The sequence below is a fragment of the Macaca nemestrina genome, chromosome 10 (assembly GCF_043159975.1).
Source record: "Macaca nemestrina isolate mMacNem1 chromosome 10, mMacNem.hap1, whole genome shotgun sequence".
Classification (NCBI taxonomy): domain Eukaryota; kingdom Metazoa; phylum Chordata; class Mammalia; order Primates; family Cercopithecidae; genus Macaca; species Macaca nemestrina.
The window spans coordinates 104,777,655-104,803,498 of NC_092134.1; positions in this window are offsets into that span (position 1 = coordinate 104,777,655).

The following is a 25,844-nucleotide window of genomic DNA, read 5'->3' on the forward strand; positions in this document are numbered from 1 at the left end:
TCCACAAGAACTGTCTTAGCGAAAGGCTTCTTAAGGGGAAAGCTGTAACTCTGTGAGATGATTTCACAGAACACAAAGAAGTTTCTCAGAAAGCTTCTTTCCCTTTGTTATCGGAGGATATTTCCTTTGGCCCTATAGTATTCAAAGGGATCCGAAATATCTCTTCTCAGATTCCACAGAAATAAGGCTAGCAAAGAGATCCACGAAATACAGACGTAACTCTGAGAGTGGAAGTCACACATCACAGAGCAGTTTCTCAGAAAGCTTCTTTCCAGATTTCATCTGAGGATATTTCCTTTTTCACCATAGGGCTTCCAAATATCACTTTGCCAATTCCACAAGAACTGTCTTAGCGAAAGGCTTCTTGAGGGGAAAGCTGTAACTCTGTGAGATGATTTCACAGAACACAAGGAAGTTTCTCAGAAAGCTTTTTTCTCTTTGTTATCGAAGGATATTTCCTTTGGCCCTATAGTCTTCAAAGGGATCCGAAATATCTGTTCTCAGATTCCACAGAAATAAGGCTAGCAAAGAGATCTACGAAACACTGATGTAACTCTTTGAGATGAATTCACAGAACACTAAGCAGTTTCTCAGAAAGCTTCTTTCCAGATTTCATCTGAGGATATTTCCTTTTTCACCATAGCACTCTATGGGCTTCCAAATATCACTTTGCCAATTCCACAAGAACTGTCTTAGCGAAAGGCTTCTTGAGTGGAAAGCTGTAACGATGTGAGATGATTTCACAGAACACAAAGAAGTTTCTCAGAAAGCTTCTTTCTCTTTGTTATCGGAGGATATTCCTTTGGCCTTATAGTCTTCAAAGGGATCCGAAATATCAGTTCTCAGATTCCACAGAAATAAGGCTAGCAAAGAGATCCACGAAATACTGATGTAACTCTGTGAGATAAATTCACAGAACACTAAGCAGTTTCTCAGAAAGCTTCTTTCCAGATTTCATCTGAGGATATTTCCTTTTTCACCATAGCCCTCTATGGGCTTCCTAATATCACTTTGCCAATTCCACAAGAACTGTCTTAGCGAATGGATTCTTGAGGGGAAAGCTGTAACTCTGTGAGATGATTTCACAGAACACAAAGAAGTTTCTCAGAGAGCTTCTTTCCCTTTTATCGGAGGATATTTCCTTTGGCCCTATAGTCTTCAAAGGGATCCGAAATATCTGTTCTCAGATTCCACAGAAATAAGGCTCTCAAAGAGTTCTAGGAAACACAGATGTAACTCTGTGAGATGAATTCACAGAACACTAAGCAGTTTCTCAGAAAGCTTCTTTCCAGATTTCATCTGAGGATATTTCCTTTTTCAACATAGCCCTCTATGGGCTTCCAAATATCACTTTGCCAATTCCACAAGAACTGTCTTAGCGAAAGGCTTCTTAAGGGGAAAGCTGTAACTCTGTGAGATGATTTCACAGAACACAAAGAAGTTTCTCAGAAAGCTTCTTTCCCTTTGTTATCGGAGGATATTTCCTTTGGCCCTATAGTATTCAAAGGGATCCGAAATATCTCTTCTCAGATTCCACAGAAATAAGGCTAGCAAAGAGATCCACGAAATACAGACGTAACTCTGAGAGTGGAAGTCACACATCACAGAGCAGTTTCTCAGAAAGCTTCTTTCCAGATTTCATCTGAGGATATTTCCTTTTTCACCATAGGGCTTCCAAATATCACTTTGCCAATTCCACAAGAACTGTCTTAGCGAAAGGCTTCTTGAGGGGAAAGCTGTAACTCTGTGAGATGATTTCACAGAACACAAGGAAGTTTCTCAGAAAGCTTTTTTCTCTTTGTTATCGAAGGATATTTCCTTTGGCCCTATAGTCTTCAAAGGGATCCGAAATATCTGTTCTCAGATTCCACAGAAATAAGGCTAGCAAAGAGATCTACGAAACACTGATGTAACTCTTTGAGATGAATTCACAGAACACTAAGCAGTTTCTCAGAAAGCTTCTTTCCAGATTTCATCTGAGGATATTTCCTTTTTCACCATAGCACTCTATGGGCTTCCAAATATCACTTTGCCAATTCCACAAGAACTGTCTTAGCGAAAGGCTTCTTGAGTGGAAAGCTGTAACGATGTGAGATGATTTCACAGAACACAAAGAAGTTTCTCAGAAAGCTTCTTTCTCTTTGTTATCGGAGGATATTCCTTTGGCCTTATAGTCTTCAAAGGGATCCGAAATATCAGTTCTCAGATTCCACAGAAATAAGGCTAGCAAAGAGATCCACGAAATACTGATGTAACTCTGTGAGATAAATTCACAGAACACTAAGCAGTTTCTCAGAAAGCTTCTTTCCAGATTTCATCTGAGGATATTTCCTTTTTCACCATAGCCCTCTATGGGCTTCCTAATATCACTTTGCCAATTCCACAAGAACTGTCTTAGCGAATGGATTCTTGAGGGGAAAGCTGTAACTCTGTGAGATGATTTCACAGAACACAAAGAAGTTTCTCAGAGAGCTTCTTTCCCTTTTATCGGAGGATATTTCCTTTGGCCCTATAGTCTTCAAAGGGATCCGAAATATCTGTTCTCAGATTCCACAGAAATAAGGCTCTCAAAGAGTTCTAGGAAACACAGATGTAACTCTGTGAGATGAATTCACAGAACACTAAGCAGTTTCTCAGAAAGCTTCTTTCCAGATTTCATCTGAGGATATTTCCTTTTTCAACATAGCCCTCTATGGGCTTCCAAATATCACTTTGCCAATTCCACAAGAACAGTCTTAGCGAAAGGCTTTTGAGGGGAAAGCTGTAACTCTGTGAGATGATTTCACAGAACACAAAGAAGTTTCTCGGAAAGCTTCTTTCTCTTTGTTATCGGAGGATATTTCCTTTGGGCCTATAGTCTTCGAAGTGATCCGAAATATCTGTTCTCAGATTCCACAGAAATAAGGCTAGCAAAGAGATCCACGAAATAGTGAAGTTACTCTGTGAGTGGACGTCACACATCACAGAGCAGTTTCTCAGAAAGCTTCTTTCCAGATTTCATCTGAGGATATTTCCTTTTTCACCATAGCCCTCTATGGGCTTCCAAATATCACTTTGCCAATTCCACAAGAACTGTCTTAGCGAAAGGCTTCTTAAGGGGAAAGCTGTAACTCTGTGAGATGATTTCACAGAACACAAAGAAGTTTCTCAGAAAGCTTCTTTCCCTTTGTTATCGGAGGATATTTCCTTTGGCCCTATAGTATTCAAAGGGATCCGAAATATCTCTTCTCAGATTCCACAGAAATAAGGCTAGCAAAGAGATCCACGAAATACAGACGTAACTCTGAGAGTGGAAGTCACACATCACAGAGCAGTTTCTCAGAAAGCTTCTTTCCAGATTTCATCTGAGGATATTTCCTTTTTCACCATAGGGCTTCCAAATATCACTTTGCTAATTCCACAAGAACTGTCTTAGCGAAAGGCTTCTTGAGGGGAAAGCTGTAACTCTGTGAGATGATTTCACAGTACACAAGGAAGTTTCTCAGAAAGCTTTTTTCTCTTTGTTATCGAAGGATATTTCCTTTGGCCCTATAGTCTTCAAAGGGATCCGAAATATCTGTTCTCAGATTCCACAGAAATAAGGCTAGCAAAGAGATCTACGAAACACTGATGTAACTCTGTGAGATCAATTCACAGAACACTAAGCAGTTTCTCAGAAAGCTTCTTTCCAGATTTCATCTGAGGATATTTCCTTTTTCACCATAGCACTCTATGGGCTTCCAAATATCACTTTGCCAATTCCACAAGAACTGTCTTAGCGAAAGGCTTCTTGAGTGGAAAGCTGTAACGATGTGAGATGATTTCACAGAACACAAAGAAGTTTCTCAGAAAGCTTCTTTCTCTTTGTTATCGGAGGATATTTCCTTTGGCACTATAGTCTTCAAAGGGATCCGAAACATCTGTTCTCAGATTCCACAGAAATAAGGCTAGCAAAGAGATCTAGGAAACACAGATGTAACTCTGTGAGATGAATTCACAGAACACTAAGCAGTTTCTCAGAAAGCTTCTATCCAGATTTCATCTGAGAATATTTCCTTTTTCACCATAGCCCTCTATGGGCTTCCAAATATCACTTTGCCAATTCTACAAGAACTGTCTTAGCTAAAGGCTTCTTGAGGGGAAAGCTGTAACTCTGTGAGATGATTTCACAGAACACAAAGAAGTTTCTCAGAAGCTTCTTTCTCTTTGTTATCGGAGGATATTTCCTTTGGCCCTATAGTCTCCAAAGGGATCCGAAATATCTGTTCTCAGATTCCACAGAAATAAGGCTAGAAAAGAGATCTACGAAACACAGATGTAACTCTGTGAGATGAATTCACAGAACACTAAGCAGTTTCTCAGAAAGCTTCTTTCCAGATTTCATCTGAGGATATTTCCTTTTTCACCATAGTCCTCTATGGGCTTCCAAATATCACTTGCCAATTCCACAAGAACTCTTAGAGAAAGGTTTCTTGAGGGGAAAGCTGTATAACTCTGTGAGATGATTTCACAGAACACAAAGAAGTTTCTCAGAAAGCTTCTTTCTCTTTGTTATCGGAGGATATTTCCTTTGGCCCTATAGTCTTCAAAGGGATCCGAAATATCTGTTCTCAGATTCCACAGAAATAAGGCTAGCAAAGAGATCTACGAAACACAGATGTAACTCTTTGAGATGATTTCACAGAACACTAAGCAGTTTCTCAGAAACTTCTTTCCAGATTTCATCTGAGGATATTTCCTTTTTCACCATAGCCCTCTATGGGCTTCCAAATATCACTTTGCCAATTCCACAAGAACTGTCTTAGCGAAAGGCTTCTTGAGGGGAAAGCTGTAACTCTGTGAGATGATTTCACAGAACACAAAGTAGTTTCTCAGAAAGCTTCTTTCTCTTTGTTATCGGAGGATATTTCCTTTGGCCCTATATACTCCAAAGGGATCCGAAATATCTCTTCTCAGATTCCACAGAAATAAGACGAGCAAAGAGATCTACGAAACACAGATATAACTCTGTGAGATGAATTCAGGGAACACTAAGCAGTTTCTCAGAAAGCTTCTTTCCAGATTTCATCTGAGGATATTTCCTTTTTCACCATAGCCCTCTATGGGCTTCCAAATATCACTTTGCCAATTCCACAAGAACTGTCTTAGCGAAAGGCTTCTTGAGGGGAAAGCTGTAACTCTGTGAGATGATTTCACAGAACACAAAGAAGTTTCTCAGAAAGCTTCTTTCTCTTTGTTATCGGAGGATATTTCCTTTGGCCCTATAGTCTTCAAAGGGATCCGAAATATCTGTTCTCAGATTCCACAGAAATAAGGCTAGCAAAGAGATCTACGAAACACCGATGTAACTCTGTGAGATGAATTCACAGAACACTAAGCAGTTTCTCTGAAAGCTTCTTTCCAGATTTCATCTGAGGATATTTCCTTTTTCACCATAGCCCTCTAGGGGCTTCCAAATATCACTTTGCCAATTCCACAAGAACTGTCTTAGCGAAAGACTTCTTGAGGGGAAAGCTGTAACTCTGTGAGATGATTTCACAGAACACAAAGAAGTTTCTCTGAAAGCTTCTTTCTCTTTGTTATCGGAGGATATTTCCTTTGGCCTTATAGTCTTCAAAGGGATCCGAAATATCTGTTCTCAGATTCCACATAAATAAGGCTAGCAAAGAGATCCACGAAATACTGAAGTAACTCTGTGAGTGGACGTCACACATCACAGAGCAGTTTCTCAGAAAGCTTCTTTCCAGATTTCATCTGAGGATATTTCCTTTTTCACCATAGCCCTCTATGGGCTTCCAAATATCACTTTGCAAATTCCACAAGAACTGTCTTAGGGAAAAGCTTCTTAAGGGGAAAGCATTAACTCTGTGAGATGATTTCACAGAACACAAAGAAGTTTCTCAGAAAGCTTCTTTCTCTTTGTTATCGGAGGATATTTCCTTTGGCCCTATAGTCTTCAAAGGGATCCGAAATATCTGTTCTCAGATTCCACAGAAATAAGGCTAGCAAAGAGATCTACGAATCACCGATGTAACTCTGTGAGATGAATTCACAGAACACTAAGCAGTTTCTCTGAAAGCTTCTTTCCAGATTTCATCTGAGGATATTTCCTTTTTCACCATAGCCCTCTAGGGGCTTCCAAATATCACTTTGCCAATTCCACAAGAACTGTCTTAGCGAAAGACTTCTTGAGGGGAAAGCTGTAACTCTGTGAGATGATTTCACAGAACACAAAGAAGTTTCTCAGAAAGCTTCTTTCTCTTTGTTATCGGAGGATATTTCCTTTGGCCCTATAGTCTTCAAAGGGATCCGAAATATCTCTTCTCAGATTCCACAGAAATAAGGCTAGCAAAGAGATCCACGAAATACAGACCTAACTCTGAGAGTGGAAGTCACAAATCACAGAGCAGTTTCTCAGAAAGCTTCTTTCCAGATTTCATCTGAGGATATTTCCTTTTTCAACATAGCCCTCTATGGGCTTCCAAATATCACTTTGCCAATTCCACAAGGACTGTCTAAGCGAAAGGCTTCTTGAGGGGAAAGCTGTAACTCTGTGAGATGATTTCACAGAACACAAAGAAGTTTCTCAGAAAGCTTCTTTCTCTTTGTTATCGGAGGATATTTCCTTTGGCACTATAGTCTTCAAAGGGATCGGAAATATATGTTCTCAGATTCCACAGAAATAAGGCTAGCAAAGAGATCTAGGAAACACAGATGTAACTCTGTGAGATGAATTCACAGAACACTAAGCAGTTTCTCAGAAAGCTTCTTTCCAGATTTAATCTGAGGATATTTCCTTTTTCACCATAGCCCTCTATGGGCTTCCAAATATCACTTTGCCAATTCCACAAGAACTGTCTTAGCGAAAGGCTTCTTGAGGGGAAAGCTGTAACTCTGTGAGATGATTTCACAGAACACAAAGAAGTTTCTCTGAAAGCTTCTTTCTCTTTGTTATCGGAGGATATTTCCTTTGGCCTTACAGTCTTCAAAGGGATCCGAAATATCTGTTCTCAGATTCCACAGAAATAAGGCTAGCAAAGAGATCCACGAAATACTGATGTAACTCTTTGAGTGGACGTCACACATCACAGAGCAGTTTCTCAGAAAGCTTCTTTCCAGATTTCATCTGAGGATATTTCCTTTTTCACCATAGCCCTCTATGGGCTTCCAAATATCACTTTGCCAATTCCACAAGAACTGTCTTAGTGAAAGGCTTCTTCAGGGGAAAGCTGTAACTCTGTGAGATGATTTCACAGAACACAAAGAAGTTTCTCAGAATGCTTCTTTCTCTTTGTTATCGGAGGATATTTCCTTTGGCCCTATAGTCTTCAAAGGGATCCGAAATATCTGTTCTCAGATTCCACAGAAAGAAGGCTAGCAAAGAGATCCACGAAATACAGACCTAACTCTGAGAGTGGAAGTCAAACATCACAGAGCAGTTTCTCAGAAAGCTTCTTTCCAGATTTCATCTGAGGATATTTCCTTTTACAACATAGACCTCTATGGGCTTCCAAATATCACTTTGCCAATTCCACAAGAACTGTCTAAGCTAAAGGCTTCTTGAGGGGAAAGCTGTAACTCAGTGAGATGATTTCACAGAACACAAAGAAGTTTCTCAGAAAGCTTCTTTCTCTTTGTTATCGGAGGATACTTCCTTTGGCCCTATAGTCTTCAAAGGGATCTGAAATATCTGTTCTCAGATTCCACAGAAATAAGGCTAGCAAAGAGATCTAGGAAACACAGATGTAACTCTGTGAGATGAATTCACAGAACACTAAGCAGTTTCTCAGAAAGCTTCTTTCCAGATTTCATCTGAGGATATTTCCTTTTTCACCATAGGGCTTCCAAATATCACTTGCCAATTCCACAAGAACTGTCTTAGGGAAAGGCTTCTTGAGGGGAAAGCTGTAACTCTGTGAGATGATTTCACAGAACACAAGGAAGTTTCTCAGAAAGCTTTTTTCTCTTTGTTATCGGAGGATATTTCCTTTGGCCCTATAGTCTTCAAAGGGATCCGAAATATCTGTTCTCAGATTCCACAGAAATAAGGCTAGCAAAGAGATCTACGAAACACTGATGTAACTCTGCGAGATGAATTCACAGAACACTAAGCAGTTTCTCAGAAAGCTTCTTTCCAGATTTCATCTGAGGATATTTCCTTTTTCACCATAGCACTCTATGGGCTTCCAAATATCACTTTGCCAATTCCACAAGAACTGTCTTAGCGAAAGGCTTCTTGAGTGGAAAGCTGTAACGATGTGAGATGATTTCACAGAACACAAAGAAGTTTCTCAGAAAGCTTCTATCTCTTTGTTATCGGAGGATATTTACTTTGGCCCTATAGCCTTCAAAGGGATCCGAAATATCTGTTGTCAGATTCCACAGAAATAAGGCTAGCAAAGAGATCCACGAAATACTGATGTAACTCTGTGAGTGGAAGTCACACATCACAGAGCAGTTTCTCAGAAAGCCTCTTTCCAGATTTCATCTGAGGATATTTCCTTTTTCACCATAGCCCTCTATGGGCTTCCAAATATCACTTTGCCAATCCCACAAGAACTGTCTTAGTGAAAGGCTTCTTGAGGGGAAAGCTGTAACACTGTGAGAAGATTTCACAGAACACAAAGAAGTTTCTCAGAAAGCTTCTTTCTCTTTGTTAGCGGAGGATATTTCCTTTGGCCCTATAGTCTTCAAAGGGATCCGAAATATCTCTTCTCAGATTCCACAGAAATAAGGCTAGCAAAGAGATCCACGAAATACTGATATAACTCTTTGAGTGGACGTCACACATCACAGAGCAGTTTCTCAGAAAGCTTCTTTCCAGATTTCATCTGAGGATATTTCCTTTTTCACCATAGCCATCTATGGGCTTCCAAATATCACTTTGCCAATTCCACAAGAACTGTCTTAGAGAAAGGCTTCTTGAGGGGAAAGCTGTAACTCTGTGAGATGATTTCACAGAACACAAAGAAGTTTCTCAGAAAGCTTCTTTCTCTTTGTTATCGGAGGATATTTCCTTTGGCCCTATAGTCTTCAAAGGGATCCGAAATATCTGTTCTCAGATTCCACAGAAATAAGGCTAGCAAAGAGATCCACGAAATACTAAAGTAACTCTGTGAGTGGACGTCACACATCACAGAGCAGTTTCTCAGAAAGCTTCTTTCCAGATTTCATCTGAGGATATTTCCTTTTTCACCATAGCCCTCTATGGGCTTCCAAATATCACTTTGCAAATTCCACAAGAACTGTCTTAGGGAAAAGCTTCTTAAGGGGAAAGCATTAACTCTGTGAGATGATTTCACAGAACACAAAGAAGTTTCTCAGAAAGCTTCTTTCTCTTTGTTATCGGAGGATATTTCCTTTGGCCCTATAGTCTTCAAAGGGATCCGAAATATCTGTTCTCAGATTCCACAGAAATAAGGCTAGCAAAGAGATCTACGAATCACCGATGTAACTCTGTGAGATGAATTCACAGAACACTAAGCAGTTTCTCTGAAAGCTTCTTTCCAGATTTCATCTGAGGATATTTCCTTTTTCACCATAGCCCTCTAGGGGCTTCCAAATATCACTTTGCCAATTCCACAAGAACTGTCTTAGCGAAAGACTTCTTGAGGGGAAAGCTGTAACTCTGTGAGATGATTTCACAGAACACAAAGAAGTTTCTCAGAAAGCTTCTTTCTCTTTGTTATCGGAGGATATTTCCTTTGGCCCTATAGTCTTCAAAGGGATCCGAAATATCTCTTCTCAGATTCCACAGAAATAAGGCTAGCAAAGAGATCCACGAAATACAGACCTAACTCTGAGAGTGGAAGTCACAAATCACAGAGCAGTTTCTCAGAAAGCTTCTTTCCAGATTTCATCTGAGGATATTTCCTTTTTCAACATAGCCCTCTATGGGCTTCCAAATATCACTTTGCCAATTCCACAAGGACTGTCTAAGCGAAAGGCTTCTTGAGGGGAAAGCTGTAACTCTGTGAGACGATTTCACAGAACACAAAGAAGTTTCTCAGAAAGCTTCTTTCTCTTTGTTATCGGAGGATATTTCCTTTGGCACTATAGTCTTCAAAGGGATCGGAAATATATGTTCTCAGATTCCACAGAAATAAGGCTAGCAAAGAGATCTAGGAAACACAGATGTAACTCTGTCAGATGAATTCACAGAACACTAAGCAGTTTCTCAGAAAGCTTCTTTCCAGATTTAATCTGAGGATATTTCCTTTTTCACCATAGCCCTCTATGGGCTTCCAAATATCACTTTGCAAATTCCACAAGAACTGTCTTAGCGAAAGGCTTCTTGAGGGGAAAGCTGTAACTCTGTGAGATGATTTCACAGAACACAAAGAAGTTTCTCTGAAAGCTTCTTTCTCTTTGTTATCGGAGGATATTTCCTTTGGCCTTATAGTCTTCAAAGGGATCCGAAATATCTGTTCTCAGATTCCACAGAAATAAGGCTAGCAAAGAGATCCACGAAATACTGATGTAACTCTTTGAGTGGACGTCACACATCACAGAGCAGTTTCTCAGAAAGCTTCTTTCCAGATTTCATCTGAGGATATTTCCTTTTTCACCATAGCCCTCTATGGGCTTCCAAATATCACTTTGCCAATTCCACAAGAACTGTCTTAGTGAAAGGCTTCTTCAGGGGAAAGCTGTAACTCTGTGAGATGATTTCACAGAACACAAAGAAGTTTCTCAGAATGCTTCTTTCTCTTTGTTATCGGAGGATATTTCCTTTGGCCCTATAGTCTTCAAAGGGATCCGAAATATCTGTTCTCAGATTCCACAGAAAGAAGGCTAGCAAAGAGATCCACGAAATACAGACCTAACTCTGAGAGTGGAAATCAAACATCACAGAGCAGTTTCTCAGAAAGCTTCTTTCCAGATTTCATCTGAGGATATTTCCTTTTACAACATAGACCTCTATGGGCTTCCAAATATCACTTTGCCAATTCCACAAGAACTGTCTAAGCTAAAGGCTTCTTGAGGGGAAAGCTGTAACTCAGTGAGATGATTTCACAGAACACAAAGAAGTTTCTCAGAAAGCTTCTTTCTCTTTGTTATCGGAGGATACTTCCTTTGGCCCTATAGTCTTCAAAGGGATCTGAAATATCTGTTCTCAGATTCCACAGAAATAAGGCTAGCAAAGAGATCTAGGAAACACAGATGTAACTCTGTGAGATGAATTCACAGAACACTAAGCAGTTTCTCAGAAAGCTTCTTTCCAGATTTCATCTGAGGATATTTCCTTTTTCACCATAGGGCTTCCAAATATCACTTTGCCAATTCCACAAGAACTGTCTTAGGGAAAGGCTTCTTGAGGGGAAAGCTGTAACTCTGTGAGATGATTTCACAGAACACAAGGAAGTTTCTCAGAAAGCTTTTTTCTCTTTGTTATCGGAGGATATTTCCTTTGGCCCTATAGTCTTCAAAGGGATCCGAAATATCTGTTCTCAGATTCCACAGAAATAAGGCTAGCAAAGAGATCTACGAAACACTGATGTAACTCTGCGAGATGAATTCACAGAACACTAAGCAGTTTCTCAGAAAGCTTCTTTCCAGATTTCATCTGAGGATATTTCCTTTTTCACCATAGCACTCTATGGGCTTCCAAATATCACTTTGCCAATCCCACAAGAACTGTCTTAGTGAAAGGCTTCTTGAGGGGAAAGCTGTAACTCTGTGAGAAGATTTCACAGAACACAAAGAAGTTTCTCAGAAAGCTTCTTTCTCTTTGTTATCGGAGGATATTTCCTTTGGCCCTATAGTCTTCAAAGGGATCCGAAATATCTCTTCTCAGATTCCACAGAAATAAGGCTAGCAAAGAGATCCACGAAATACTGATATAACTCTTTGAGTGGACGTCACACATCACAGAGCAGTTTCTCAGAAAGCTTCTTTCCAGATTTCATCTGAGGATATTTCCTTTTTCACCATAGCCCTCTATGGGCTTCCAAATATCACTTTGCCAATTCCACAAGAACTGTCTTAGCGAAAGGCTTCTTCAGGGTAAAGCTGTAACTCTGTGAGATGATTTCACAGAACACAAAGAAGTTTCTCAGAAAGTCTCTTTCTCTTTGTTATCGGAGGATATTTCCTTTGGCCCTATAGCCTTCAAAGGGATCCGAAATATCTGTTCTCAGATTCCACAGAAATAAGGCTAGCAAAGAGATCCACGAAACACAGATGTAACTCTGTGAGATGAATTCACAGAACACTAAGCAGTTTCTCAGAAAGCTTCTTTCCAGATTTCATCTGAGGATATTTCCTTTTTCACCATAGCCCTCTAAGGGCTTCCAAATATCACTTTGCCAATTCCACAAGAACTGTCTTAGCGAAAGGCTTCTTGAGGGGAAAGCTATAACTCTGTGAGATGATTTCACAGAACACAAGGAAGTTTCTCAGAAAGCTTTTTTCTCTTTGTTATCGGAGGATATTTCCTTTGGCCCTATAGTCTTCAAAGGGATCCGAAATATCTGTTCTCAGATTCCACAGAAATAAGGCTAGCAAAGAGATCTACGAAACACTGATGTAACTCTGTGAGATGAATTCACAGAACACTAAGCAGTTTCTCAGAAAGCTTCTTTCCAGATTTCATCTGAGGATATTTCCTTTTTCACCATAGCACTCTGTGGGCTTCCAAATATCACTTTGCCAATTCCACAAGAAGTGTCTTAGCGAAAGGCTTCTTGAGTGGAAAGCTGTAACGATGTGAGATGATTTCACAGAACACAAAGAAATTTCTCAGAAAGCTTCTTTCTCTTTGTTATCGGAGGATATTTACTTTGGCCCTATAGCCTTCAAAGGGATCCGAAATATCTGTTGTCAGATTCCACAGAAAGAAGGCTAGCAAAGAGATCCAGGAAATACTGATGTAACTCTGTGAGTGGAATTCACACATCACAGAGCAGTTTCTCAGAAAGCTTCTTTCCAGATTTCAAGTGAGGATATTTCCTTTTTTACCATAGCCCACTATGGGCTTCCAAATATCACTTTGCCAATTCCACAAGAACTGTCTTAGCGAAAGGCTTCTTGAGGGGAAAGCTGTAACTCTGTGAGATGATTTCACAGAACACAAAGAAGTTTCTCAGAAAGCTTCTCTCTCTTTGTTATCGGAGGATATTTCCTTTGGCCCTATAGTCTTCAAAGGGATCCGAAATATCTGTTCTCAGATTCCACAGAAATAAGGCTAGCAAAGAGATCTACGAAACACAGATGTAACTCTGTGAGATGAATTCAGAGAACACTAAGCAGTTTCTCTGAAACCTTCTTTCCAGATTTCATCTGAGGATATTTCCTTTTTCACCATAGCCCTCAATGGGCTTCCAAATATCACATTTCCAATTCCACAAGAACTGTCTTAGCGAAAGGCTTCTGAAGGGGAAAGCTGTAACTCCGTGAGATGATTTCACAGAACACAAAGAAGTTTCTCAGAAAGCTTCTTTCTCTTTGTTATCGGAAGATATTTCCTTTGGCACTATAGTCTTCAAAGGGATCCGAAACATCTGTTCTCAGATTCCACAGAAATAAGGCTAGCAAAGAGATCTACGAAACACAGATGTAACTCTGTGAGATGAATTCACAGAACACTAAGCAGTTTCTCAGAAAGCTTCTATCCAGATTTCATCTGAGGATATTTCCTTTTTCACCATAGCCCTCTATGGGCTTCCAAATATCACTTTGCCAATTCCACAAGAACTGTCTTAGCGAAAGGTTTCTTGAGGGGAACGCTGTAACTCTGTGAGATGATTTCACAGAACACAAAGAAGATTCTCAGAAAGCTTCTTTCTCTTTGTTATCGGAGGATATTTCCTTTGGCCCTATAGTCTTCAAAGGGATCCGAAATATCTGTTCTCAGATTCCACAGAAAGAAGGCTAGCAAAGAGATCTACGAAACACAGATGTAACTCTGTGAGATGAATTCACAGAACACTAAGCAGTTTCTCAGAAAGCTTCTTTCCAGATTTCATCTGAGGATATTTCCTTTTTCACCATAGCCCTCTATGGGCTTCCAAATATCACTTTGCCAATTCCACAAGAACTGTCTTAGCGAAAGGCTTCTTGAGGGGAAAGCTGTAACTCTGTGAGATGATTTCACAGAACACAAAGAAGTTTCTCAGAAAGCTTCTTTCTCTTTGTTATCGGAGGATATTTCCTTTGGCCCTATATACTCCAAAGGGATCCGAAATATCTCTTCTCAGATTCCACAGAAATAAGACGAGCAAAGAGATCTACGAAACACAGATGTAACTCTGTGAGATGAATTCAGGGAACACTAAGCAGTTTCTCAGAAAGCTTCTTTCCAGATTTCATCTGAGGATATTTCTTTTTTCACCATAGCCCTCTATGGGCTTCCAAATATCACTTTGCCAATTCCACAAAAACTGTCTTAGCGAAAGGCTTCTTGAGGGGAAAGCTGTAACTCTGTGAGATGATTTCAGAGAACACAAAGAAGTTTCTCAGAAAGCTTCTTTCTCTTTGTTATCGGAGGATATTTCCTTTGGCCCTATAGTCTTAAAAAGGATCCGAAATATCTGTTCTCAGATTCCACAGAAATAAGGCTAGCAAAGAGATCTACGAAACACAGATGTAACTCTGTGAGATGAATTCACAGAACACTAAGCAGTTTCTCAGAAAGCTTCTTTCCAGATTTCATCTGAGGATATTTCCTTTTTCACCATAGTCCTCTATGGGCTTCCAAATATCACTTGCCAATTCCACAAGAACTCTTAGAGAAAGGCTTCTTGAGGGGAAAGCTGTATAACTCTGTGAGATGATTTCACAGAACACAAAGAAGTTTCTCAGAAAGCTTCTTTCTCTTTGTTATAGGAGGATATTTCCTTTGGCCCTATAGTCTTCAAAGGTATCCGAAATATCTCTTCTCAGATTCCACAGAAATAAGGCAAGCAAAGAGATCCACGAAATACAGACGTAACTCTGAGAGTGGAAGTCACACATCACAGAGCAGTTTCTCAGAAAGCTTCTTTCCAGATTTCATCTGAGGATATGTCGTTTTTCAACATAGCCCTCTATGTGCTTCCAAATATCACTTTGCCAATTCCACAAGGACTGTCTAAGCGAAAGGCTTCTTGAGGGGAAAGCTGTAACTCTGTGAGATGATTTCACAGAACACAAAGAAGTTTCTCAGAACGCTTCTTTCTCTTTGTTATCGGAGGATATTTCCTTTGGCCCTATAGTCTTCAAAGGGATCCGAAATATATGTTCTCAGATTCCACAGAAATAAGGCTAGCAAAGAGATCTACGAAACACAGATGTAACTCTGTGAGATGAATTCACAGAACACTAAGCAGTTTCTCAGAAAGCTTCTTTCCAGATTTCATCTGAGGATATTTCCTTTTTCACCATAGCCCTCTATGGGCTTCCAAATATCACTTTGCCAATTCCACAAGAACTGTCTTAGCGAAAGGCTTCTTGAGGGAAAAGCTGTAACTCTGTGAGATGATTTCAGAGAACACAAAGAAGTTTCTCAGAAAGCTTCTTTCTCTTTGTTATCGGAGGATATTTCCTTTGGCCTTATAGTCTTCAAAGGGATCCGAAATATCTGTTCTCAGATTCCACAGAAATAAGGCTAGCAAAGAGATCCAAGAAATACTGATGTAACTCTTTGAGTGGACATCACACATCACAGAGCAGTTTCTCAGAAAGCTTCTTTCCAGATTTCATCTGAGGATATTTCCTTTTTCACCATAGCCCTCTATGGGCTTCCAAATATCACTTTGCCAATTCCACAAGAACTGTCTTAGCGAAAGGCTTCTTGAGGGGAAACCTGTAACTCTGTGAGATGATTTCACAGAACACAAAGAAGTTTCTCAGAAAGCTTCTTTCTCTTTGTTATCGGAGGATATTTCCTTTGGCCCTATAGTCTTCAAAGGGATCCGAAATATCTGTTCTCAGATTCCACAGAAAGAAGGCTAGCAAAGAGATCCACGAAATACAGACCTAACTCTGAGAGTGGAAGTCACACATCACAGAGCAGTTTCGCAGAAAGCTTCTTTCCAGATTTCATCTGAGGATATTTCCTTTTTCAACATAGCCCTCTATGGGCTTCCAAATATCACTTTGCCAATTCCACAAGAACTGTCTAAGCGAAAGGCTCCTTGAAGTTAAAGCTGTAAATCTGTGAGATGATTTCACAGAACACAACGAAGTTTCTCAGAAAGCTTCTTTCTCTTTGTTATCGGAGGATACTTCCTTTTGTCCTATAGTCTTCAAAGGGATCTGAAACATCTGTTCTCAGATTCCACAGAAATAAGGCTAGCAAAGAGATCTAGGAAACAAAGATGTAACTCTGTGAGATGAATTCACCGAACACTAAGCAGTTTCTCAGAAAGCTTCTTTCCAGATTTCATCGGAGGATATTTCCTTTTTCACCATAGGGCTTCCAAATATCACTTTGCCAATTCCACAAGAACTGTCTAAGCGAAAGGCTTCTTGAGGTGAAAGCTGTAACTCTGTGAGATGATTTCACAGAACACAAAGAAGTTTCTCCGAAAGCCTCTTTCTCTTTGTTATCGGAGGATATTTCCTTTGGCCCTATAGTCTTCAAAGGGATCCGAAATATCTCTTCTCAGATTCCACAGAAATAAGGCTAGCAAAGAGATCCACGAAATGCTGATGTAACTCTGTGAGTGGAAGTCACACACCACAGAACAGTTTCTGAAAAAGCTTCTTTCCAGATTTCATCTGTGGATATTTCCTTTTTCACCATAGCCCTCTATGGGCTTCCAAATATCACTTTGCCAATTCCACAAGAACTGTCTTAGCGAAAGGTTTCTTGAGGGGAAAGCTGTAACTCTGTGAGAAGATTTCACAGAACACAAAGAAGTTTCTCAGAAAGCTTCTTTCTCTTTGTTATCGGAGGATATTTCCTTTGGCCCTATAGTCTTCAAAGGGATCCGAAATATCTCTTCTCAGATTCCACAGAAATAAGGCTAGCAAAGAGATCCACGAAATACTGATATAACTCTTTGAGTGGACGTCACACATCACAGAGCAGTTTCTCAGAAAGCTTCTTTCCAGATTTCATCTGAGGATATTTCCTTTTTCACCATAGCCATCTATGGGCTTCCAAATATCACTTTGCAAATTCCACAAGAACTGTCTTAGAGAAAGGCTTCTTGAGGGGAAAGCTGTAACTCTGTGAGATGATTTCACAGAACACAAAGAAGTTTCTCAGAAAGCTTCTTTCTCTTTGTTATCGGAGGATATTTCCTTTGGCCCTATAGTCTTCAAAGGGATCCGAAATATCTGTTCTCAGATTCCACAGAAATAAGGCTAGCAAAGAGATCCACGAAATACTGAAGTAACTCTGTGAGTGGACGTCACACATCACAGAGCAGTTTCTCAGAAAGCTTCTTTCCAGATTTCATCTGAGGATATTTCCTTTTTCACCATAGCCCTCTATGGGCTGCCAAATATCACTTTGCAAATTCCACAAGAACTGTCTTAGGGAAAAGCTTCTTAAGGGGAAAGCATTAACTCTGTGAGATGATTTCACAGAACACAAAGAAGTTTCTCAGAAAGCTTCTTTCTCTTTGTTATCGGAGGATATTTCCTTTGGCCCTATAGTCTTCAAAGGGATCCGAAATATCTGTTCTCAGATTCCACAGAAATAAGGCTAGCAAAGAGATCTACGAATCACCGATGTAACTCTGTGAGATGAATTCACAGAACACTAAGCAGTTTCTCTGAAAGCTTCTTTCCAGATTTCATCTGAGGATATTTCCTTTTTCACCATAGCCCTCTAGGGGCTTCCAAATATCACTTTGCCAATTCCACAAGAACTGTCTTAGCGAAAGACTTCTTGAGGGGAAAGCTGTAACTCTGTGAGATGATTTCACAGAACACAAAGAAGTTTCTCAGAAAGCTTCTTTCTCTTTGTTATCGGAGGATATTTCCTTTGGCCCTATAGTCTTCAAAGGGATCCGAAATATCTCTTCTCAGATTCCACAGAAATAAGGCTAGCAAAGAGATCCACGAAATACAGACCTAACTCTGAGAGTGGAAGTCACAAATCACAGAGCAGTTTCTCAGAAAGCTTCTTTCCAGATTTCATCTGAGGATATTTCCTTTTTCAACATAGCCCTCTATGGGCTTCCAAATATCACTTTGCCAATTCCACAAGGACTGTCTAAGCGAAAGGCTTCTTGAGGGGAAAGCTGTAACTCTGTGAGACGATTTCACAGAACACAAAGAAGTTTCTCAGAATGCTTCTTTCTCTTTGTTATCGGAGGATATTTCCTTTGGCACTATAGTCTTCAAAGGGATCGGAAATATATGTTCTCAGATTCCACAGAAATAAGGCTAGCAAAGAGATCTAGGAAACACAGATGTAACTCTGTCAGATGAATTCACAGAACACTAAGCAGTTTCTCAGAAAGCTTCTTTCCAGATTTAATCTGAGGATATTTCCTTTTTCACCATAGCCCTCTATGGGCTTCCAAATATCACTTTGCAAATTCCACAAGAACTGTCTTAGCGAAAGGCTTCTTGAGGGGAAAGCTGTAACTCTGTGAGATGATTTCACAGAACACAAAGAAGTTTCTCTGAAAGCTTCTTTCTCTTTGTTATCGGAGGATATTTCCTTTGGCCGTATAGTCTTCAAAGGGATCCGAAATATCTGTTCTCAGATTCCACAGAAATAAGGCTAGCAAAGAGATCCACGAAATACTGATGTAACTCTTTGAGTGGACGTCACACATCACAGAGCAGTTTCTCAGAAAGCTTCTTTCCAGATTTCATCTGAGGATATTTCCTTTTTCACCATAGCCCTCTATGGGCTTCCAAATATCACTTTGCCAATTCCACAAGAACTGTCTTAGTGAAAGGCTTCTTCAGGGGAAAGCTGTAACTCTGTGAGATGATTTCACAGAACACAAAGAAGTTTCTCAGAATGCTTCTTTCTCTTTGTTATCGGAGGATATTTCCTTTGGCCCTATAGTCTTCAAAGGGATCCGAAATATCTGTTCTCAGATTCTACAGAAAGAAGGCTAGCAAAGAGATCCACGAAATACAGACCTAACTCTGAGAGTGGAAGTCAAACATCACAGAGCAGTTTCTCAGAAAGCTTCTTTCCAGATTTCATCTGAGGATATTTCCTTTTACAACATAGACCTCTATGGGCTTCCAAATATCACTTTGCCAATTCCACAAGAACTGTCTAAGCTAAAGGCTTCTTGAGGGGAAAGCTGTAACTCAGTGAGATGATTTCACAGAACACAAAGAAGTTTCTCAGAAAGCTTCTTTCTCTTTGTTATCGGAGGATACTTCCTTTGGCCCTATAGTCTTCAAAGGGATCTGAAATATCTGTTCTCAGATTCCACAGAAATAAGGCTAGCAAAGAGATCTAGGAAACACAGATGTAACTCTGTGAGATGAATTCACAGAACACTAAGCAGTTTCTCAGAAAGCTTCTTTCCAGATTTCATCTGAGGATATTTCCTTTTTCACCATAGGGCTTCCAAATATCACTTTGCCAATTCCACAAGAACTGTCTTAGGGAAAGGCTTCTTGAGGGGAAAGCTGTAACTCTGTGAGATGATTTCACAGAACACAAGGAAGTTTCTCAGAAAGCTTTTTTCTCTTTGTTATCGGAGGATATTTCCTTTGGCCCTATAGTCTTCAAAGGGATCCGAAATATCTGTTCTCAGATTCCACAGAAATAAGGCTAGCAAAGAGATCTACGAAACACTGATGTAACTCTGCGAGATGAATTCACAGAACACTAAGCAGTTTCTCAGAAAGCTTCTTTCCAGATTTCATCTGAGGATATTTCCTTTTTCACCATAGCACTCTATGGGCTTCCAAATATCACTTTGCCAATCCCACAAGAACTGTCTTAGTGAAAGGCTTCTTGAGGGGAAAGCTGTAACTCTGTGAGAAGATTTCACAGAACACAAAGAAGTTTCTCAGAAAGCTTCTTTCTCTTTGTTATCGGAGGATATTTCCTTTGGCCCTATAGTCTTCAAAGGGATCCGAAATATCTCTTCTCAGATTCCACAGAAATAAGGCTAGCAAAGAGATCCACGAAATACTGATATAACTCTTTGAGTGGACGTCACACATCACAGAGCAGTTTCTCAGAAAGCTTCTTTCCAGATTTCATCTGAGGATATTTCCTTTTTCACCATAGCCCTCTATGGGCTTCCAAATATCACTTTGCCAATTCCACAAGAACTGTCTTAGCGAAAGGCTTCTTCAGGGTAAAGCTGTAACTCTGTGAGATGATTTCACAGAACACAAAGAAGTTTCTCAGAAAGTCTCTTTCTCTTTGTTATCGGAGGATATTTCCTTTGGCCCTATAGCCTTCAAAGGGATCCGAAATATCTGTTCTCAGATTCCACAGAAATAAGGCTAGCAAAGAGATCCACGAAACACAGATGTAACTCTGTGAGATGAATTCACAGAACACTAAGCAGTTTCTCAGAAAGCTTCTTTCCAGATTTCATCTGAGGATATTTCCTTTTTCACCATAGCCCTCTAAGGGCTTCCAAATATCACTTTGCCAATTCCACAAGAACTGTCTTAGCGAAAGGCTTCTTGAGGGGAAAGCTATAACTCTGTGAGATGATTTCACAGAACACAAGGAAGTTTCTCAGAAAGCTTTTTTCTCTTTGTTATCGGAGGATATTTCCTTTGGCCCTATAGTCTTCAAAGGGATCCGAAATATCTGTTCTCAGATTCCACAGAAATAAGGCTAGCAAAGAGATCTACGAAACACTGATGTAACTCTGTGAGATGAATTCACAGAACACTAAGCAGTTTCTCAGAAAGCTTCTTTCCAGATTTCATCTGAGGATATTTCCTTTTTCACCATAGCACTCTGTGGGCTTCCAAATATCACTTTGCCAATTCCACAAGAAGTGTCTTAGCGAAAGGCTTCTTGAGTGGAAAGCTGTAACGATGTGAGATGATTTCACAGAACACAAAGAAATTTCTCAGAAAGCTTCTTTCTCTTTGTTATCGGAGGATATTTACTTTGGCCCTATAGCCTTCAAAGGGATCCGAAATATCTGTTGTCAGATTCCACAGAAAGAAGGCTAGCAAAGAGATCCAGGAAATACTGATGTAACTCTGTGAGTGGAATTCACACATCACAGAGCAGTTTCTCAGAAAGCTTCTTTCCAGATTTCAACTGAGGATATTTCCTTTTTTACCATAGCCCTCTATGGGCTTCCAAATATCACTTTGCCAATTCCACAAGAACTGTCTTAGCGAAAGGCTTCTTGAGGGGAAAGCTGTAACTCTGTGAGATGATTTCACAGAACACAAAGAAGTTTCTCAGAAAGCTTCTCTCTCTTTGTTATCGGAGGATATTTCCTTTGGCCCTATAGTCTTCAAAGGGATCCGAAATATCTGTTCTCAGATTCCACAGAAATAAGGCTAGCAAAGAGATCTACGAAACACAGATGTAACTCTGTGAGATGAATTCAGAGAACACTAAGCAGTTTCTCTGAAACCTTCTTTCCAGATTTCATCTGAGGATATTTCCTTTTTCACCATAGTCCTCAATGGGCTTCCAAATATCACATTTCCAATTCCACAAGAACTGTCTTAGCGAAAGGCTTCTGAAGGGGAAAGCTGTAACTCCGTGAGATGATTTCACAGAACACAAAGAAGTTTCTCAGAAAGCTTCTTTCTCTTTGTTATCGGAAGATATTTCCTTTGGCACTATAGTCTTCAAAGGGATCCGAAACATCTGTTCTCAGATTCCACAGAAATAAGGCTAGCAAAGAGATCTACGAAACACAGATGTAACTCTGTGAGATGAATTCACAGAACACTAAGCAGTTTCTCAGAAAGCTTCTATCCAGATTTCATCTGAGGATATTTCCTTTTTCACCATAGCCCTCTATGGGCTTCCAAATATCACTTTGCCAATTCCACAAGAACTGTCTTAGCGAAAGGTTTCTTGAGGGGAACGCTGTAACTCCGTGAGATGATTTCACAGAACACAAAGAAGATTCTCAGAAAGCTTCTTTCTCTTTGTTATCGGAGGATATTTCCTTTGGCCCTATAGTCTTCAAAGGGATCCGAAATATCTGTTCTCAGATTCCACAGAAAGAAGGCTAGCAAAGAGATCTACGAAACACAGATGTAACTCTGTGAGATGAATTCACAGAACACTAAGCAGTTTCTCAGAAAGCTTCTTTCCAGATTTCATCTGAGGATATTTCCTTTTTCACCATAGCCCTCTATGGGCTTCCAAATATCACTTTGCCAATTCCACAAGAACTGTCTTAGCGAAAGGCTTCTTGAGGGGAAAGCTGTAACTCTGTGAGATGATTTCACAGAACACAAAGAAGTTTCTCAGAAAGCTTCTTTCTCTTTGTTATCGGAGGATATTTCCTTTGGCCCTATATACTCCAAAGGGATCCGAAATATCTCTTCTCAGATTCCACAGAAATAAGACGAGCAAAGAGATCTACGAAACACAGATGTAACTCTGTGAGATGAATTCAGGGAACACTAAGCAGTTTCTCAGAAAGCTTCTTTCCAGATTTCATCTGAGGATATTTCTTTTTTCACCATAGCCCTCTATGGGCTTCCAAATATCACTTTGCCAATTCCACAAAAACTGTCTTAGCGAAAGGCTTCTTGAGGGGAAAGCTGTAACTCTGTGAGATGATTTCAGAGAACACAAAGAAGTTTCTCAGAAAGCTTCTTTCTCTTTGTTATCGGAGGATATTTCCTTTGGCCCTATAGTCTTAAAAAGGATCCGAAATATCTGTTCTCAGATTCCACAGAAATAAGGCTAGCAAAGAGATCTACGAAACACAGATGTAACTCTGTGAGATGAATTCACAGAACACTAAGCAGTTTCTCAGAAAGCTTCTTTCCAGATTTCATCTGAGGATATTTCCTTTTTCACCATAGTCCTCTATGGGCTTCCAAATATCACTTGCCAATTCCACAAGAACTCTTAGAGAAAGGCTTCTTGAGGGGAAAGCTGTATAACTCTGTGAGATGATTTCACAGAACACAAAGAAGTTTCTCAGAAAGCTTCTTTCTCTTTGTTATCGGAGGATATTTCCTTTGGCCCTATAGTCTTCAAAGGTATCCGAAATATCTCTTCTCAGATTCCACAGAAATAAGGCAAGCAAAGAGATCCACGAAATACAGACGTAACTCTGAGAGTGGAAGTCACACATCACAGAGCAGTTTCTCAGAAAGCTTCTTTCCAGATTTCATCTGAGGATATGTCGTTTTTCAACATAGCCCTCTATGTGCTTCCAAATATCACTTTGCCAATTCCACAAGGACTGTCTAAGCGAAAGGCTTCTTGAGGGGAAAGCTGTAACTCTGTGAGATGATTTCACAGAACACAAAGAAGTTTCTCAGAACGCTTCTTTCTCTTTGTTATCGGAGGATATTTCCTTTGGCCCTATAGTCTTCAAAGGGATCCGAAATATATGTTCTCAGATTCCACAGAAATAAGGCTAGCAAAGAGATCTACGAAACACAGATGTAACTCTGTGAGATGAATTCACAGAACACTAAGCAGTTTCTCAGAAAGCTTCTTTCCAGATTTCATCTGAGGATATTTCCTTTTTCACCATAGCCCTCTATGGGCTTCCAAATATCACTTTGCCAATTCCACAAGAACTGTCTTAGCGAAAGGCTTCTTGAGGGAAAAGCTGTAACTCTGTGAGATGATTTCACAGAACACAAAGAAGTTTCTCAGAAAGCTTCTTTCTCTTTGTTATCGGAGGATATTTCCTTTGGCCCTATAGTCTTCAAAGGGATCCGAAATATCTGTTCTCAGATTCCACAGAAAGAAGGCTAGCAAAGAGATCCACGAAATACAGACCTAACTCTGAGAGTGGAAGTCACACATCACAGAGCAGTTTCTCAGAAAGCTTCTTTCCAGATTTCATCTGAGGATATTTCCTTTTTCAACATAGCCCTCTATGGGCTTCCAAATATCACTTTGCCAATTCCACAAGAACTGTCTAAGCGAAAGGCTCCTTGAAGTTAAAGCTGTAAATCTGTGAGATGATTTCACAGAACACAACGAAGTTTCTCAGAAAGCTTCTTTCTCTTTGTTATCGGAGGATACTTCCTTTTGTCCTATAGTCTTCAAAGGGATCTGAAACATCTGTTCTCAGATTCCACAGAAATAAGGCTAGCAAAGAGATCTAGGAAACAAAGATGTAACTCTGTGAGATGAATTCACCGAACACTAAGCAGTTTCTCAGAAAGCTTCTTTCCAGATTTCATCGGAGGATATTTCCTTTTTCACCATAGGGCTTCCAAATATCACTTTGCCAATTCCACAAGAACTGTCTAAGCGAAAGGCTTCTTGAGGTGAAAGCTGTAACTCTGTGAGATGATTTCACAGAACACAAAGAAGTTTCTCCGAAAGCCTCTTTCTCTTTGTTATCGGAGGATATTTCCTTTGGCCCTATAGTCTTCAAAGGGATCCGAAATATCTGTTCTCAGATTCCACAGAAATAAGGCTAGCAAAGAGATCCACGAAATGCTGATGTAACTCTGTGAGTGGAAGTCACACACCACAGAACAGTTTCTCAAAAAGCTTCTTTCCAGATTTCATCTGTGGATATTTCCTTTTTCACCATAGCCCTCTATGGGCTTCCAAATATCACTTTGCCAATTCCACAAGAACTGTCTTAGCGAAAGGCTTCTTGAGGAGAAAGCTGTAACTCTGTGAGATGATTTCACAGAACAGAAAGTAGTTTCTCAGAAAGCTTCTTTCTCTTTGTTATCGGAGGATATTTCCTTTGCCCCTATAGTCTTCAAAGGGATCCGAAATATCTGTTCTCAGATTCCACAGAAATCAGGCTAGCAACGAGATCTACGAAACACAGATGTAACTCTGTGAGATGAATTCACAAAACACTAAGCAGTTTCTCAGAAATCTTCTTTCCAGATTTCATCTGAGGATATTTCCTTTTTCACCATAGCCCTCTATGGGCTTCCAAATATCACTTTGCCAATTCCACAAGAACTGTCTAAGCGAAAGGCTTCTTGAAGGGAAAGCAGTAACTCTGTGAGATGATTTCACAGAACAGAAAGAAGTTTCTCAGAAAGCCTCTTTCTCTTTGTTATCGGAGGATATTTCCTTTGGCCATATAGTCTTCAAAGGGATCCGAAATATCTGTTCTCAGATTCCACAGAAAGAAGGCTAGCAAAGAGATCCACGAAACACAAATGTAACTCTGTGAGATGATTTCACAGAACACAAAGATGTTTCTCAGAAAGCTTCTTTCTCTTTGTTATCGGAGGATATTTCCTTTGGCACTATAGTCTTCAAAGGGATCCGAAATATCTGTTCTCAGATTCCACAGAAATAAGGCTAGCAAAGAGATCTACGAAACACACATGTAACTCTATGAGATGAATTCACAGAACACTAAGCAGTTTCTCAGAAAGCTTCTATCCAGATTTCCTCTGAGGATATTTCCTTTTTCACCATAGCCCTCTATGGGCTTCCAAATATCACTTTACCAATTCCACAAAAACTGTCTTAGCGAAAGGCTTCTTGAGCGGAAAGCTGTAACTCTGTGAGATGAATTCACAGAACACAAAGAAGTTTCTCAGAAAGCTTCTTTCTCTTTGTTATCGGAGGATATTTCCTTTGGCCCTATAGTCTTCAGAGGGATCCGAAATATCTGTTCTCAGATTCCACAGAAATAAGGCTAGCAAAGAGATCCACGAAATACAGATGTGACTCTGAGAGTGGAAGTCACACATCACAGAGGAGTTTCTCAGAAAGCTTCTTTCCAGATTTCATCAGAGGATATTTCCTTTTTCACCATAGCCCTCTATGGGCTTCCAAATATCACTTTGCCACTTCTACAAGAACTGTCTCAGCGAAAGGCTTATTC